Genomic DNA, 16,993 nt, shown 5'->3' with positions numbered 1-16,993 from the left:
ACCCTGGCTTACACATAACACACTAATACACTTCCATTATTCAAATCCGTTAAAGGATTGTTAGGCTGCATATATTAGATCATCCGGAACCGGGAACACTCCCCATAACACATGATGTACTCGTTACATCGTAAGAAGAATGGCATCTACGCTAATATTTGTCTGTTTCTATTCCAAATCAGATGGTGGATCAGCACCCAGAGACGACCTCTACAGCCCTGAACGTCAGCGGAGACCAGGACACCGAGATGAGCGCCAGAGACAGATCCCTAGTGAGGACCCCGCCACTTAGACAGCCATCAGGAAAGACCACTGGAACCAGCTGAGCCCTTACAATCTGACTTTGCTGCAGTTGGAATTGAACTGCTGGTTTCCAGCGATATCGTCGACCTGATTGCAAAGACACTATTTAATCAGGATCAGGCTTTGCCCTGGGTTTACGAAAAATTCAGGAAACTGGAACAGCTGTCAAAAAGCCTTAACTTAGACCACTTAACTTAATGATTGCTATCAGGATGTGAAAAGACTTTCAACCAGAATAACAAAAAAATGTTTCTGAAGACAATCACATATTGCATCTTTAAAAGCAATAAGAACAATGGCTTTGCTAAAGGACTTGGCACTTCCTTTGGACTGAAAGACTGATGACCCTGGACTATTGTTGAATTGTTATGATTTGACAATGATGGCAATTGTTATTGTTTTTTTCAAGCATTCAATAGAAAAAAAAACCGTGAAAAGCTGAAGCTGATGCATCACTTTATAGCACTGACACCAGTCATGAGGGAGTACGTTACCCTTAAACTCTGAAAAGATATTAGGATATTACGCCAACATTACTCTTAGGACATCGCAAACTAATTTGTTTCGTGAATATATGGCTTAACCTGATGGAGGATGCGCTCAAACATTCAGGCAGTCTCTCTCTCTCTCTTGCGCGCTGTTTAGACATGTTTTGTGCTGTTGATCGTGGTCGTCATCCCTAATAAATAAAACATTTTTATTGTTTGCCCCAACTTCCAACGATCCAATCAATTGTCGAAGGACGAAATCAAGTCCCGCCCTCTCATTTCAGATGCCGTTTCACTCGGATATACGTCACAGTAGAGAAGAAAAGACAAGCGCATCTTCCGTTTCATGCCGACTTTAAACAGTTACAGGATGCACGTAACTAAGCAACAGAGCTTACAAGAGTACATCCTTTTAGGGCGTAGTATAAATAGGCGAATTGGGATGCAGCATAAGAGTTGTATTTTTTTAACAAAGATTAATAACTTCTGTAGCAAATGTATCTATTGCGCATTGTTAATGTTGATGTTAATCTTAAATGCCTCTCTCTAACACACAAACCTTGTTTTGCCGCAGGAACATTAACCCTCTTTCACACCTACAGTCTCCCAACTCTAAATTTTGTAAACTCAAGTTTCACTTTCTGAGAAACTGTCAGCAAACACAATTTGAGTGTTAACCCTCAGACTGTCGACCTCTCTGTTTTCTTTCACACCTTCTGACCTGTGAAACGGCCAAAAAATAAATACATACAGTACATACATGCATGCATAAAAATCTGGTGCTTTTCATGGTTAGTATCCAGGGATTGAAATTAACTTTTTCACTCACCAGCCAATTTGGCTACTAATTTTTTAAGTTACCGGCCATTCATAACTTCTTCTAGCCAAAAAAAAAAAAAGGAAAGGAAAAGAAAAGAAAAGGGAAATAAACCAACAGCTTGAGGCTCTCTACACTGGACGTGACAAAGCGACTGTTGCAAATCATTTTGTGTCAGTACTAGGGGTGTGCGATATTGACAAAAAAAAAATAAAAGAAATATATCTCAATATTTTCTGGGATTGTATCGATAAAGGTAATTAGACAATATTTTGCTGAGTGTGTTATTGTGCTGATATCTTACGGACTACTGTGGACAGCTGACTCCTAATGTTTTTGATATTCTTGAGTCAAATTCTTACATTTAATCAGTCAATTATAATAATAATACATTTAGGCAGTTACTAAACAAATGAAATCAGTATCAAGAAAATTCATCTTTACAGAAGATGCATCTGAAGTGGCATTTAGATGTATTTACACGTGTTAATGCAGCTTAGAGGGACATGGAATGCTTTAACCTGCCGTTACAAATGCATAAATAATGTTTTGATATTTGAAACATGAAATGTTGAATATTGATATTTGAAATTATTTAAAAAATGAAAAGATACTTTAAAATGTTAAATTAAAACCGCCAGTAGGTGTCAGCAAGTCACTGAGTCGTTGCGATTGAACCGAATCATTTAAACGATTGACAACAAAACACCATCGTGTTGCTCAGAGACACAAAACAGCGCTGTGGCTGTGTTTGGAATGGTTTTTTTGTTGTTGGCGAAATAGCACAAAAACAGCCAATATGGTGTCTAAAACGCAAGTCTCGTGATATTAACTTATTAAGTATAACTCGTTTGAAGTTATAGTGCTGCGTATAACATTATCTAGAGAAACACGTGTTCGTGATAAATCCCCTGTGATGTTTGTACTGGCTACTGTATACAGGCCACCAGGGCAGACTTTATTAAAGAATTTGCTGATTTTCTATCTGAGTTAGTACTGGCTGCAGATAAAAATTAATTGTTGGCGATTTTAATATCCATGTCGATAATGAAAAAGATGCATTAGGATCAGCATTGATAGACATTCTGAACTCTATTGGGGTTAGACGACACGTTTCCGGACCTACTCATTGTCGAAATCATACTCTAGATTTAATACTGTCACATGGAATTGATGTTAGTGGTGTTGAAATTCTGCAGCAAAGTGATGATATCTCAGATCATTATCTAGTCTTGTGTTAACTCCATATAGCTAAAACTGTAAATTCTACTCCTTGTTACAAGTATGGTAGAACCATCACCTCTACCACAAAAGACTGCTTTGTAAGTAATCTTCCTGATTTATCTCAATTCCTCAGAATATCCAACAGCGCAGAAAAACTTGATGATGTAACAAACTATGGACTCTCTCTTTTCTAGTACTTTAGAGACAGTTGCTCCTTTATTAAAGAGAGCAGCCCGGAAAATGGAGCGCAGCTGGAGGAAAACAAAACTAGAGGTATTTCGTATAGCCTGGCGGGAAAGTACCCTATCCTACAGAAAAGCATTAAAAACTGCTAGATCTGATTACTTTTCGTCTCTTCTAGAAGAAAACAAACATAGCCCCCGGTATTTATTCAATAGAGTCACTAAATTAACGAAAAATAAAGCATCAACAGGTGTTGGCATTTCCCAAAAGCACAGCAGTAATGACTTTATGAACTACTTTACTTCCAGGATCGATACTATCAAAAATAAAATTGTAACCATGTAGCCGTCATCTACAATATCGCATCAGATAGTAATATTGCACTATAGATCCCCTGAGGAACAATTCCACTCATTCTCTACTATAGGAGAGGAAGAATTGTATAAAATTGTTAAATCATCTAAACCAACAACATGTGTGTTCGACCCTATTCCATCTAAACTACTAAAAGAGCTGCTCCCAGAAGTCATAGATCCTCTTTTGACTATTATTATTGGGTGGTTGTTCTGCACGCTTGATCAACAAATTACAGTTGGTCCAAAATGCAGCAGCTAGAGTCCTTACTAGAACCAGGAAGTACGACCATATTAGCCCGGTTCTGTCAACACTGCATTTGATGCTCCCCATCAAACATCGTGTAGATTTTAAAATCTTGTTAATTACTTATAAAGCCCTGAATGGCTTAGCTCCTCAGTACCTGAGCGAGCTCTTATCACATTATAGTCCTCCACGTCTGCTGCGTTCTCAAAACTCTGGCCGTTTGATAATACCTAGAATATCAAAATCGACTGCGGGCGGCAGATCCTTTTCATATTTAGCACCCAGACTCTGGAACAATCTATCTAATACTGTTCGGGAGGCAGACACACTCTGTCAGTTTAAATCTAGATTAAAGACACATTTCTTTACCCTGGCTTACACATAACACACTAATACACTTCTATTATTCAAATCCGTTAAAGGATTGTTAGGCTGCATATATTAGATCATCCGGAACCGGGAACACTCCCCATAACACATTATGTACTCGTTACATCGTAAGAAGAATGGCATCTACGCTAATATTAGTCTGTTTCTATTCCAAATCAGATGGTGGATCAGCACCCAGAGACGACCTCTACAGCCCTGAACGTCAGCGGAGACCAGGACACCGAGATGAGCGCCAGAGACAGATCCCTAGTGAGGACCCCGCCACTTAGACAGCCATCAGGAAAGACCACTGGAACCAGCTGAGCCCTTACAATCTGACTTTGCTGCAGTTGGAATTGAACTGCTGGTTTCCAGCGATATCGTCGACCTGATTGCAAAGACACTATTTAATCAGGATCAGGCTTTGCCCTGGGTTTTCGAAAAATTCAGGAAACTGGAACAGCTGTCAAAAAGCCTTAACTTAGACCACTTAACTTAATGATTGCTATCAGGATGTGAAAAGACTTTCAACCAGAATAACAAAAAAATGTTTCTGAAGACAATCACATATTGCATCTTTAAAAGCAATAAGAACAATGGCTTTGCTAAAGGACTTGGCACTTCCTTTGGACTGAAAGACTGATGACCCTGGACTATTGTTGAATTGTTAGGATTTGACAATGATGGCAATTGTTATTGTTTTTTTCAAGCATTCAATAGAAAAAAAAACCGTGAAAAGCTGAAGCTGATGCATCACTTTATAGCACTGACACCAGTCATGAGGGAGTACGTTACCCTTAAACTCTGAAAAGATATTAGGATATTACGCCAACATTACTCTTAGGACATCGCAAACTAATTTGTTTCGTGAATATATGGCTTAACCTGATGGAGGATGCGCTCAAACATTCAGGCAGTCTCTCTCTCTCTCTTGCGCGCTGTTTAGACATGTTTTGTGCCGTTGATCGTGGTCGTCATCCCTAATAAATAAAACATTTATTCATGCTTGGGTGTCAACGGTGAATACAGTGGCGAGAAATCCCCCACCACTATCTGCAAACTGGCATTTCAGATCTGCCTCCATTTTGTTAGTAACGCCCCAACTTCCAACGATCCAATCAATTGTCGAAGGACGAAATCAAGTCCCGCCCTCTCATTTCAGATGCCGTTTCACTCGGATATACGTCACAGTAGAGAAGAAAAGACAAGCGCATCTTCCGTTTCATGCCGACTTTAAACAGTTACAGGATGCACGTAACTAAGCAACAGAGCTTACAAGAGTACATCCTTTTAGGGCGTAGTATAAATAGGCGAATTGGGATGCAGCATAAGAGTTGTATTTTTTTAACAAAGATTAATAACTTCTGTAGCAAATGTAGCTATTGCGCATTGTTAATGTTAATGCATTAACTAAGATTAACTAATGAAATCTTATTGTAAAGTGATACCTATTGGTCTTTAATTCTTTTGCACTTTAATCTGGGGTGGTGATGGCGCAGTGGATAAGACACATGCCTTTGGTGTGAGAGACCCGGGTTCGAATCCACTGTGAGACACCAATGTGTCCCTGAGCAAGACACTTAACCCCTAGTTGCTCCAGAGGCGTGCGACCTCTGACATATATAGCAATTGTAAGTCGCTTTGGATAAAAGCGTCAGCTAAATGAATAAATGTAAATGTAATCTGTATATTTTTTTCTACTTTATACATTGTGTATTAATTGTAATTAAATGTTCAGTTATTTTTGTTATAGGAAAAAAGTTATTAAGCTTGTTATACTGTATTATGACAACACCTTTTGCAACTAAATTTCAATATTGTGATAATACTGTATACCGTGATAATTAAGGCATCACACCGTGTCTACACCGGACGCGAGCGGCGCGCCAAAATACAGTCGAACCTATTATGCTGTCTACACTGGATGTGGTGCGACAAATCCCCAACAGAAAATGTCCAGTGTAGACAGACTTTAGCTGTCGCGTCCGGTGTTAGCAATTAATGGCAACATGAAAATTTGATACCGGCATATCCCTTGTCTAGAACTACAGAAAGCATCATGTTCACATACCACACTTACTCCTGATTTCTCTCAACATGGCAACACGTGAGCTGTCAGTCAAGACATGAGAAACAAAGTAACTGGCATTACTTATTAGAAAAAGTAACTCAGATATTTCCTTCTAAATAAAAAAGTACCGCGTTACCCCTGACACTGGTTGGTATGATGTACTTTTTATGAAATACTGTGTTAGTTTTACGTTAGATGTAATGGGACACGCACTTTCCAAAATGTTTAACTTTTGTCTCATCAGTCCACAGAATATTTGCCCAAAACTCTTGGGGATAATCAAGATGTTTGTTGGCAACTGTGAGATGAGCCTTTGTGTTCTTTTTGTTCAGCAGTGGCGTTCGCCTTGAAACTATTGCCTTTTGTTATTTCTAAAATATCTAACTTTTTGATTGAAACTAAGCTTATACAGTACTTTACGATCACCTGATTTTGAAACTCATTCGTCTCATTATTCCAACATACTTTAGCCATTACGCTATTTAAATTTATCATGCTTTTTTATATATTGCACTTTAGTCTTTGGTATTGCAATTAAACTTGTGTATGGAAAATAAAAACCACTCTTTACTAAAGATTTAAGATCATTTTGGTGGGGTTAGAGATGGATTATACTTGTGTAGGTGGATCAGTCGAAAAATATGGGAACTCTGGATGTAGACAGTGAGATGATTCTGATGCAGCAACATTTTCAAAGCTTTATTAGAAAGAAAAACAAACGTTTACAGACAGTCCATTTATAACAGCAAACAGAAAAAAAGACCTCTAATCAAACATCAGAAATGGTACTTCAAATATTTTTAGCCCAGTGGATGCTTTCAGAGACATTTGTACAGCTGTTCTTAAACAGCTGCACATTTTTCACCCCGTTTTGACTCAGAAATGTCTGTAATTCCTGCAAGCTCTTTTTACTGATCGCTTCATCGTCCCTTTCCATTTTGTTTAGGGCCCAGTAAGCTTGAGAGACCCACAGTCTTTTTATACTGTTATAGCAGCAGAATGCCATCCACATGCAAGAGGGAATGTTCACTCTGTTGTTTAGTTTATTTTTACCAGGTATAGCTCCGGTCAGCATATGGGCTAAAACTTTACCGTTATTGTCAATGCAATGTGTATTCATGCTATCCTGACTCTCAATTTCCATGCGATTCCAACCGCCGGCATTAAAGGCTCTATATTGTGGCACAATGTTGGTGAGTGTGAATGTAGATTCAGCGGCGAATACATTCGCTGCGTGACAGCTGGGAAACAAGTGACCGCGATTCATTCCAAATTCGTTTTCAAAGTAGTCTTCATTGATGGCCTGATTTTTGTATGGAACAGTCATGTCATCAAAATGAGGATCGAGCTGCAGATATTTACAAGAAAGAGAAAGAGTTATTAAACACTAAGAGATCAACCTTACTCAATTCTAAAATAACTGACTCCTGTCATTTACTCCTAAAGTCATTACAAACCTGTTTGCAGTTCATTAAAATGAGAATCTTGCTATTCAAGGCTTCTGATGTTATCACAAAGTTGTTGTTTTTTCAGTTATTCACTGAAATTCAGCGGTTAAGCAGGCATATATTAATTGATTAAATGTTGCAAAAAACCTACATCTTTCTAAATTTGTGTATATGGGTTTGGAATAATATGAAGTTGAATAAATAATGATGTTTCATTTTTGGGTGAGATTAAACACTACCTTTAAAAGTTGTTAGACTAGAAGTAAAAGCAGCACTAAATGAACTTTGACATAAAACTTATACAGAACGTATACATTAGACGAAAGAGGTGAAGAGTGATCAATAAAGCAGCAGGAATCATAAAACAAGCTAAATCATCACCTGCGGCTCGATCTTCCATGGAATGACTGGTCTGTCAAAATTTCCTCTTCCAGTGAATTTGTAAGCTGAGAACACAGGAATCCTGCTTTCTGTGTCGTAGAGAGTTGCAAACATATATCCTTGATTATTATTTTGGGAACTATATTTTTGACAGATTTTTTTGTAACGAGCATGATCAGAGTTTGGATTCAGGATGCCAGGAATCACCGGAGGCTGTCCTCGCAAGAAAAACTCACTACATTTATCGAATGTTTCTAGAACTTCAGACATGCCGAATGGACAGCCCAGCGCCAGCAGCACAGCGAGGATGCTCGCCATAAACAGCCGCATGTTCACTCAGAACTAAACAAAATTGCCGTAGGAACGTAAACGCAAAAGTTTCCCAAAAAGTCTTGTGGATGAAATGGCCTCTCCTCCATCCACTTAAATAGGCTAGCAGCTGAGAGGAAGTTTAACATCGTTGTACACACATCCAATCTTGTGAACCCACAAACCTAAAAAACTAGAGCTTGAGTGTTAGTTGATGTTCAATGTGATGAAGCCTGCAGCACATTTATACCACATATGTTTTACAGCTCTTTCTCACTATTTCCATATGTTGTGCAGTTTTTGTGAAGATAATCTTATACTGTTTAGTAAAAAGCTTTCGCCTATTTATTATACCTACACTAAAGAGAATCTGTGAGAATCCTGGTCCGTTATGCCCACCAGACCATGCAAATAAATTTTAAGTCCCATTTGGGGTTAAAAGGGTGTTAGGCGGGTTTAGATGGTAAATGTTTGAAGGCCTTTAATACTGTGTTGTATTTTAGTTTATATATATGTATTCAGATGATCTTGTGATATTAAGTCCTATCGTAGTGCTGGTCTTCAGCACCCTCACACTATTATGTTCTGTGTTTAAACTTAAAACTTATATTTACATATAATGCAAGTAAGAGTGTTGTTATGATCTGCAGAACTAAAGAGGATAAATGCTTAAAGGGAGAGTTCACCGTAAGACCTTTGTTCATTTTCAGAACCCAAATGAAGATATTTTTGAAGAAATCCAAGAGCTTTTTGACCCTCCATAAAACAACAATCCATCTGAAATTTAAAATGCAACATTAAAATAGTCTGGGAACATTTCAGTTGCGTTGCTTGTCTATGGAGGGTCAGACAGCTCTCAGATTTCATCAAAAATATCTTCATTTGTGTTCTGAAGATGAACGAAGGTCTTATGGGTTTGGAACGACATGAGGGTTAGTAATTAATGACAGAATTTTCATTTTTGGGTGAACTATGATCTTAATTTGAGAAGAAATATCTCTGCCTTTTCATTGCTGAGCAGGCGACAGATGATGAGGTTATTGAAGCTACATTGTACGTTGGTGTGTGTAGATGGGGTGAAGATGTCTTTGTTCTGAGCATATTGCACACCACTGTATACTGCGCTCTTGTTGTCAAACTATAAGACAGCCAGCTTACAGAGACTTCAGGTAGTTTACAATGATGCAATGAGAATTTTACTTTTTACTTTATAGTGCAAGTGATATATTTGTGCATTTGGTGTCCTTATGTAACATATGCATAAATTCAGCTCCTGCCTGAATGACGCTGAAGATTACATTTATTTAGATGATCTAAACAAATAAAATAATGATGTTTTATCAAATAATTAGACCTAACATAAGAGTCAGTTCTATACACTATCAGTCCAGGTTGTGAACACAGTGCAATCATTGTTTATTGTACACTGTATTTTTTCCGGACCAAGAGTCTGTAACATAGTTTGATATATATATATATATATATATATATATATATATATATATATATATATATATATATATATATATATATATATACGTGTGTGTGTGTAATATAATTTATTTGAATTCACCAATTTTTAATTTTTCATGCATTTCAACATTTATTTGTTTGTGACCTCAAGGTGGCGCCAAACCCCACATTAATGAACGTGATTATATGTAGATGCAGCTGTGTGCATTATGGGAAGGAACTTTTGAGACAAATGTCAGGTTGTGAGAAGCAGGCTCTTCCTCACATCTAAAGGTCAGAGTGATTCAGTGACACTCCTGCTATTTTTACAAGCAGTTTCCTTTTCTTATAACAAGCACAGATGCCCTGGAGGAGAAATGACCATCTGTCTATAATTACTGCATCCTCAAGCACTGCTGACTGCTGAGTTACTCACATACCGAGGAATTTCCCACGCATGCCAGTCTATTTGAGTATATGTTATTAGTAAATTTATCTAAACTTTTTCAAGACTGCATGGATGATCACCAATTATTTTTTTTATGTATATATTTTATTACATAAAATTTAAATATAGATAGATTATTCAATTACAATCTTTTTTTGTTAAAATAATTTATTTTAATAATTGTATTGTTATCTCTTAGACAAGGTAAATGAGCATTACATTTAACTGGTGTCAATGTAAGTTCAGTAAGGTTTAGTTTTCTGGATAAAACGGTGAGATTTTTTTTTTTTTAAGTGGTCAGAAAAATCACTTGTTATTTGCTTTTGTAGCGTGAATATGTCCCTGGAGCACAAAACCTGTCTTAAGTCGCTGGGGTATATTTGTAGCACTAGTCAACAATACATCGTATGGGTCAAAATGATTGATTTTTCTTTTATGCCAAAAATCATTAGGATATCAAGTAAAGATAAATATATCAAAAGTAAATTTTGGATTAGTAATATGCATTGCTAAGAACTTAATTTGGACAACTTTAAAGGCGATTTTCTCTATTTATTTATTTTTGCATCCTCAGATTCCAGATTTTCAAATAACTGCATCTCTGCCAAATATTGTCCTCATATCCTAACAAACCATGCATCAATGGAAAGATTATTTATTCAGCTTTCAGATGATGTATACATCTCAAAAGCAATGACCTTTATGACTGGTTTTGTGGTCCAGGGTCACAAATATGCAAATATAAAAACAGTTATGTTCAAAAATTATAAATATTAGTAGGCCTACATTTCTTTTTTGCATTCTTATATGGACATCGAAGATCACTAATATTGTATCATGATAATAGTAGAATAAAATACAATTTAAACTATTTAATTTAGATTAATTAAATCATATTGAAGTAGGCAGTTTTGTTTTTTATTTGGGCATATTTTGGAAATAATTGATGCGTATGTTAGCGCCCTCTAGCGATCGTGTAGCTGTAACTGCAGAGAGAGTCGCTGTGCTGCAGAGTGGAGACACTAGAACTGAAAGCTCGCGTGGCTTTGTGCTGCTTGTGTTGTCTATTTCAGGAAGAGCAGAGGAAATTCGAGCCCAGCACACACTGACATGTAAGGCAGAGCTTTAACCCCCGACAGCCTGAGCTCTGTCGGGATCTTTCAGGCTTTTAAAGCCCCAGTCCGGTTTGATTTCCGCATGAGTTCTCGCGTCGGAGGAGAAAGAAGAAGAAGATGATGATGCTGCGGATCATAGAGCAGGTCTGTGATCAGTCACACACACCCCTCTCATCTGATACACACACATCACCTGTGCTCTGATCTCACATGCGTTACTTTCATGCATCAGTGCACAAGTACACGTTCTGCAAGGTTATGAGCAAAAGTTCTTCCAGTAGTAATGTTAATAGAACCAATTTATTCAGAGTTAGGATATCTGGTTTTATAATAATTTCCTCAAAACGTTTGCACGTTTTATGTATAGTTCATGGAACGTTTATTTTAGATAGACGTTCATATAACTTTTTTTTATTTAATTTTTTTATGGGTTAACCTGTTTCAGTGCATTAATGTTCCCATAATGTTTGCAAAATGATACAATTCCTACAAAGTTACCCTAACCAAAAAAACTTTTACAAATAGTTCATAAACTGGATGTTTTAAACGTCCAAAAACATTCAGAAATAATGTTTTCGTAACTTCATGGGAATTCTAGCAAAACGTTCTTAGAATATATTTTTGTTAGTTAGGTTGTTGCATTAATTCTGCTAATTTTAAGAGTTAATTTGACAGTTTACTGAGCATTTATGTGCTTCATCATAAGGACACTTAGGTAGGCCTATGTAAATGTGTGTTTATAAATATAGATAGATAGATATAGGTCCATATACACACACACATCAACATTTTAGCTGTTATTTTTATGTAATTTACGTTTTTACTCTATACAAAAAAAGCATTTATATTTTGTAACTGGTTGCCATTGTGTGTGTGTTTTTTTTTTTTTCTAATATATATATTTCATGTTTAAGGGCCCTTTTATTTATATATATATATTAAATATAAATTGCTCTTTTCATGCATTTTAGAAGAAAATAGTCCCTTTTTGGCGTTTTAAAGCCAAGTTAATCAGCAACTTTAGCTGTGATTGACAGATTCTGTGGTGTTATTATTAAATAAGCTCTGCTTTGTAAGATATGAAGATTTATGATTGACAGATAGGAAGTTTAACAGCAGTCTGGATGTTAAAAGGAGCATCATCCCTCATGTGATGCAACTAAACCTGCATTTAGAGAACACCTCTCCACTTTCTCTGTTTGAGGCTGTTAGTTTTGGTGGAGAGGAGAGGATAGAGAGAAAACAATAGCATTAATGTGAAACCATGAGAAGGCTTTATCTTGAATTCAAAACTGAATGACATTTGATTTGTGAGATTCTGGAGCTGTATATGAATAACATGAGGCTGATGCTAGACGTGTGTGGTCTGTGGAGACAGGAAGGGGCTTTCAGATACAGCAGCCGCAGTCTTTGTTTCAATGCTGGTTGAAAAGCGGACAAAGAAAGAATGAGGACTGAAATAGCTGTATGAAAGAATGACACGGGCTTGAACTTAAATGGATTACAATGCTCTGGTTGGTTCGCAGTGCCCAAAACCACTATAAAACCATCAAACCAGATCAGCTAGACCAGCATAAACCAGCACAGCTCAAACAAACTCAGCAGTGTTAGTTTCCAGCAGACAATGAAGACTGTTGATCATGAGTTTACAGCAGAGATGAAGCCTCCTCTCGTGAGGTTGTGTTTCTCTCGTGCTCTAGAGGGAGTCTGACTTCATCAAATCCCTTCAGACTCCTTCCTGCATGTGGATTCACTTTTCAAGTCTTTATAGTTATTAATAATGCTAATTTAACACTGGTTAATATAATACAGGTTACAATCCACTGCAAACTCCTTTCTGATGCAAAGCTAAATTTTCATGACTTGTTTGTTGTTAAATATTGTTTTTCAACACTTGTTTGTAACAATTTCTAGCATTAACTCAAAGTGATGTCGGTTTTTTGTTTTGTCAATTTTTATATACATATATACAATTTTGTTATGCTTAATATATTTGTATCCTATTTGATAATTTTTTTGGCTATATTTAACTAATATAACCAAAACACATTAATTTTGACAAAAAAAAACATTTCATATTTATGGTCATATTTTGATATGTTTTGGTTATATTTAATATATTTTTGGAGTATTTGATATATATATATATTATATGCTATTTAATATATCTGTTGCATATTTGATAAATATTTGGTTATATTTAGTATGTTTTAGTCATATTTTATATGTTTTGGTTCTATTTTATGTTTTTGTCATTTGATATTTTGGTTATTTAATATATGTCTGTCATATTTAATATGTTTTTGGTTAAATATAATATATATATTTTGTCATATTTAATATACATTTACATTTAGTCAATTAGCTTAACACAGTACATGTAGCAAGGTTTAAAAAAAATAATAAATATATATATATATATATATATATATATATATATAATAAATAAAAAGAAAACAGAAAATAGTATAGTTTTGATTATGATTATATTGAATATTTTAGTATTATTTCATATATTTTTGTTTGTGTTTGTCATTTGATATGTTTTTTGTTTATTTAGAATATATATTTCATATTTGAAATGTTTTTGGTTATTTAGGTTATATTTTTGTCATTTGATATGCCAATAATTTTAAGGAGGTCAGTGAAGGTTCACTGTACATCATATTGTCTGATACTAGAGAGATTTTGCTTGAATCGGGTTAAATTCTGCACTGGACCTTATATATGAACGTTATTTTTGATAATATCATCAGCTGTCTGCATCAGACAAAGCGTCTGTAATGAAATGTCTGTGCTTCTGCTGTATCTGGCAGGCAGTTTGTGACGGCATGTTTTCATTGGTCGTGTAATTGAACAGATGAGCGTGTTATTGGCTGCAGCAGTGCAGGGGGCGGAGCTTAGAGGACCTCCTTCTCTTCTAACACTGTTTGATACAAAACACTAAACCCTCAGATACAAGCTCATGCTGTGACACTACTGACAGAGCACACATGGTTCATGTGTTAAAATAGTTATTTTCTGGGTAAATACTATATAGTGAATAAATGCTGCAATTTAAATTAAAACATTGTTGTATATGTACTCCACTGTTCAAAAGTTTTTTTATAAGACGTTGTCTGCTCACTAAGGCTGCAGTACAGCTTCAATACAGTGAAACAGGTCATTTTTACTCCTTTTTCCAGTCAGTAACCGATCCAGAGGTTCACTTTGATATTGAAGCTGCTTTTATGCTGATATCATTTGAAACTTTGAGAAAGTCCTTTTGTTGCCAGGAACATCAGTCTTGTCGTAACATGCTCAGAAGTGCCAGTCAGATATTCTGGATAATGGTGGTGCAAAACTATCTGATAAATCTCATTAGTTCAAATCATTTGTTTCTACTTTGTCTGAAGAAAACAGTCTATGAGAAGTCAATATTATTTGTATAGCGCTTTTAACAATGCAAATTGTGTCAAAGCAGCTTTACATCAAGCTGGGTGGCTTTATATCAGCTTTACAGTATTTAGACGGGAAATAGTTTGTCGAAATAGTGTCATTCTCCTCTGGCCAGACGAAATCAGCAGTTTAAATCTAGTCTAAAGCAGAGTCAGATTGTGCAAAGGACTCATCTGGTTCCTGTGGTCTTGTCCCGATGGCCGTCTTGGAGACAGGGTCTTCACTGGGGATCAGTCTCTGGGGCTCATCTAGGTGTCCTGACTGTAGAGGTCATCTCTAGGTGCTGATCCACCATCTGATCTGGATACAGTCTGGATCTGGGTGGCTACGGTGACCTCGGAATAAGAAAGAAACAGACTAATATTAGCGTAGATGCCATTCTTCTAACAATGTAACAAGTACATCAGGTGTTTTGGGAAGTGTTCCCGGTTGACCTAATTAATGCAGCCTAACAATCCTTTAGCGGATTTGAATTGCATAGTTGCTATGCATTTGCTAGCGTTCGGTCCAGCAGGATTTGTTTCTGAGATGTAGTCCGATATTTTTCTGAGCTATAAATAGTGTATTCTTTGTGTTTTTTGTTGACAATGTGGTTCTCAGAAATCACATCTGATTAATAATTCTGTGATGTGTGGCTGTTGAAGTGCTGATCCGTGTGTGTGTGTGTGTGTGTCTGTTTGTGTGTGTGTGTGTGTGTGTGTGTGTGTGTGTGTGTCGGGCCCTCAGTGGACTGTTGTGGTGAATTGGAGCGAGAGGAGGAGGAGGAGATGATGAAGACGAGCCAATGATGATGAGTCACAGATCAGACGTTATCTAATAGAGACTGGAGACAAACACTCTCACATTTATCAGTGTTTCTAAATCAGGGTGAATCAGAGACTTCAGTGTGAATGTCAGTGAAACATTTTAAACCCCCCTCAAAAAATAAAATTAAATAAAAAAAACAAACAAAAAAGGTATGAAGAGAGTTAAGTCTATTTTAGGACAATTAAGATTTTTTTGGTCAATATGGACAGTTAAGCACATTGCCTCATTCTTTTTCATACGTTTTATTTTTGAACTTTAAAAAATACTGGAATGTAATGCAATGATTAATGATCATTCATTTTATTTTTTATATGAATCACCATGAATTAAATTAAGTACAACAAATACAACCATGATGTATAGTTAATTAAACATATATATTATGACAGCTAAGCACATTTTCCACTCATTCTTATTATAATATATTTGCATGTTTTATTTGAATGTATTAAAATAGTGATTTAATTATATTATAATGATGTTTATTTAATGAAAATCAAAGTCAGCATGAATTAAATTCAGTACAACAAATGCCACTATGATGTAATTAATTTAAAATGAAATGTATATTAAATATCAACTTTTTCCCAATTATAATAACAATAATTTGAGTGAAATGAAAGTGAAAATCTTATATATAGTATATATATATAAAAACAGGCTTAGTTATATATAATTGATATTATATATTTACCTGAATATTTTTGATTTTGAGATGAAATATAACCTGCTATTTTTTTGACAGGTTTTATGACATTCACCCAAATAAATAACAGACTAAAAGTTAGCAGACTAACATCTTCTGCATATTTACAGTAAGTGTAAAAAAAAAAAAAATTACATTTGAGGACTTGCCCAAAGCTTTTCTCAGGTTGAACTCACTTCTAGGAACAATTTTGTCCCCAAAGTAAAAAAGCACACACACACACACACACACACACACACATGTTGGTTTTTGTGGTTTATGGGGACTCTCCATAGGCGTAATGGTTTTTATACTGAACAGACTGTGTGTGCTATTGCCCTACACCAACCCTACACCTAAACTTAGCCCTCACAGGAGACTTTGTGCATTTTTAGATTTTCAAAAAAACACCATTTAGTATGTTTTTTAAGCCTTTTGAATTACGGGGACATAGGCAGTGTCCTCATAAACCACCTTCATATTGTAATACCTCTGTCATACCCATGTCATTATACACATTTGTGTCCTCATAAACCACATAAACATGAACACACACACACACACAGTGACCTTGTTCGTTGTCCTGACAAAGAATAATTTGCTCTGTCCCTGACTGTGTTTGTGCCATCAGCTCTGTCTCTGTGCTCATATTTCACTGGTGTTAAAGGCTCATGCTGTCGGAAGCTTGCTGTCTCATTACAAAACACCCCTCGCTCTCTCTCTCTCTCTCTCTCTCGCTCTCTCTGTCGCTCTCTCTCTCGCTCTCTCTCTCTCTGTCTCTCTCTCTCTCTCTCTCTCTCTCTCTCTCTCTGCAGTAGGGGTGGTGTGTTATTGCGGTGGGGGTTGGATCTGTCT

Source organism: Barbus barbus (genome assembly GCF_936440315.1).
Source record: "Barbus barbus genome assembly, chromosome: 27".
In the NCBI taxonomy this organism is placed as follows: domain Eukaryota; kingdom Metazoa; phylum Chordata; class Actinopteri; order Cypriniformes; family Cyprinidae; genus Barbus; species Barbus barbus.
The sequence above is the reverse complement of the archived record's forward strand: the minus strand, read 5'-3'. Positions refer to the sequence as shown.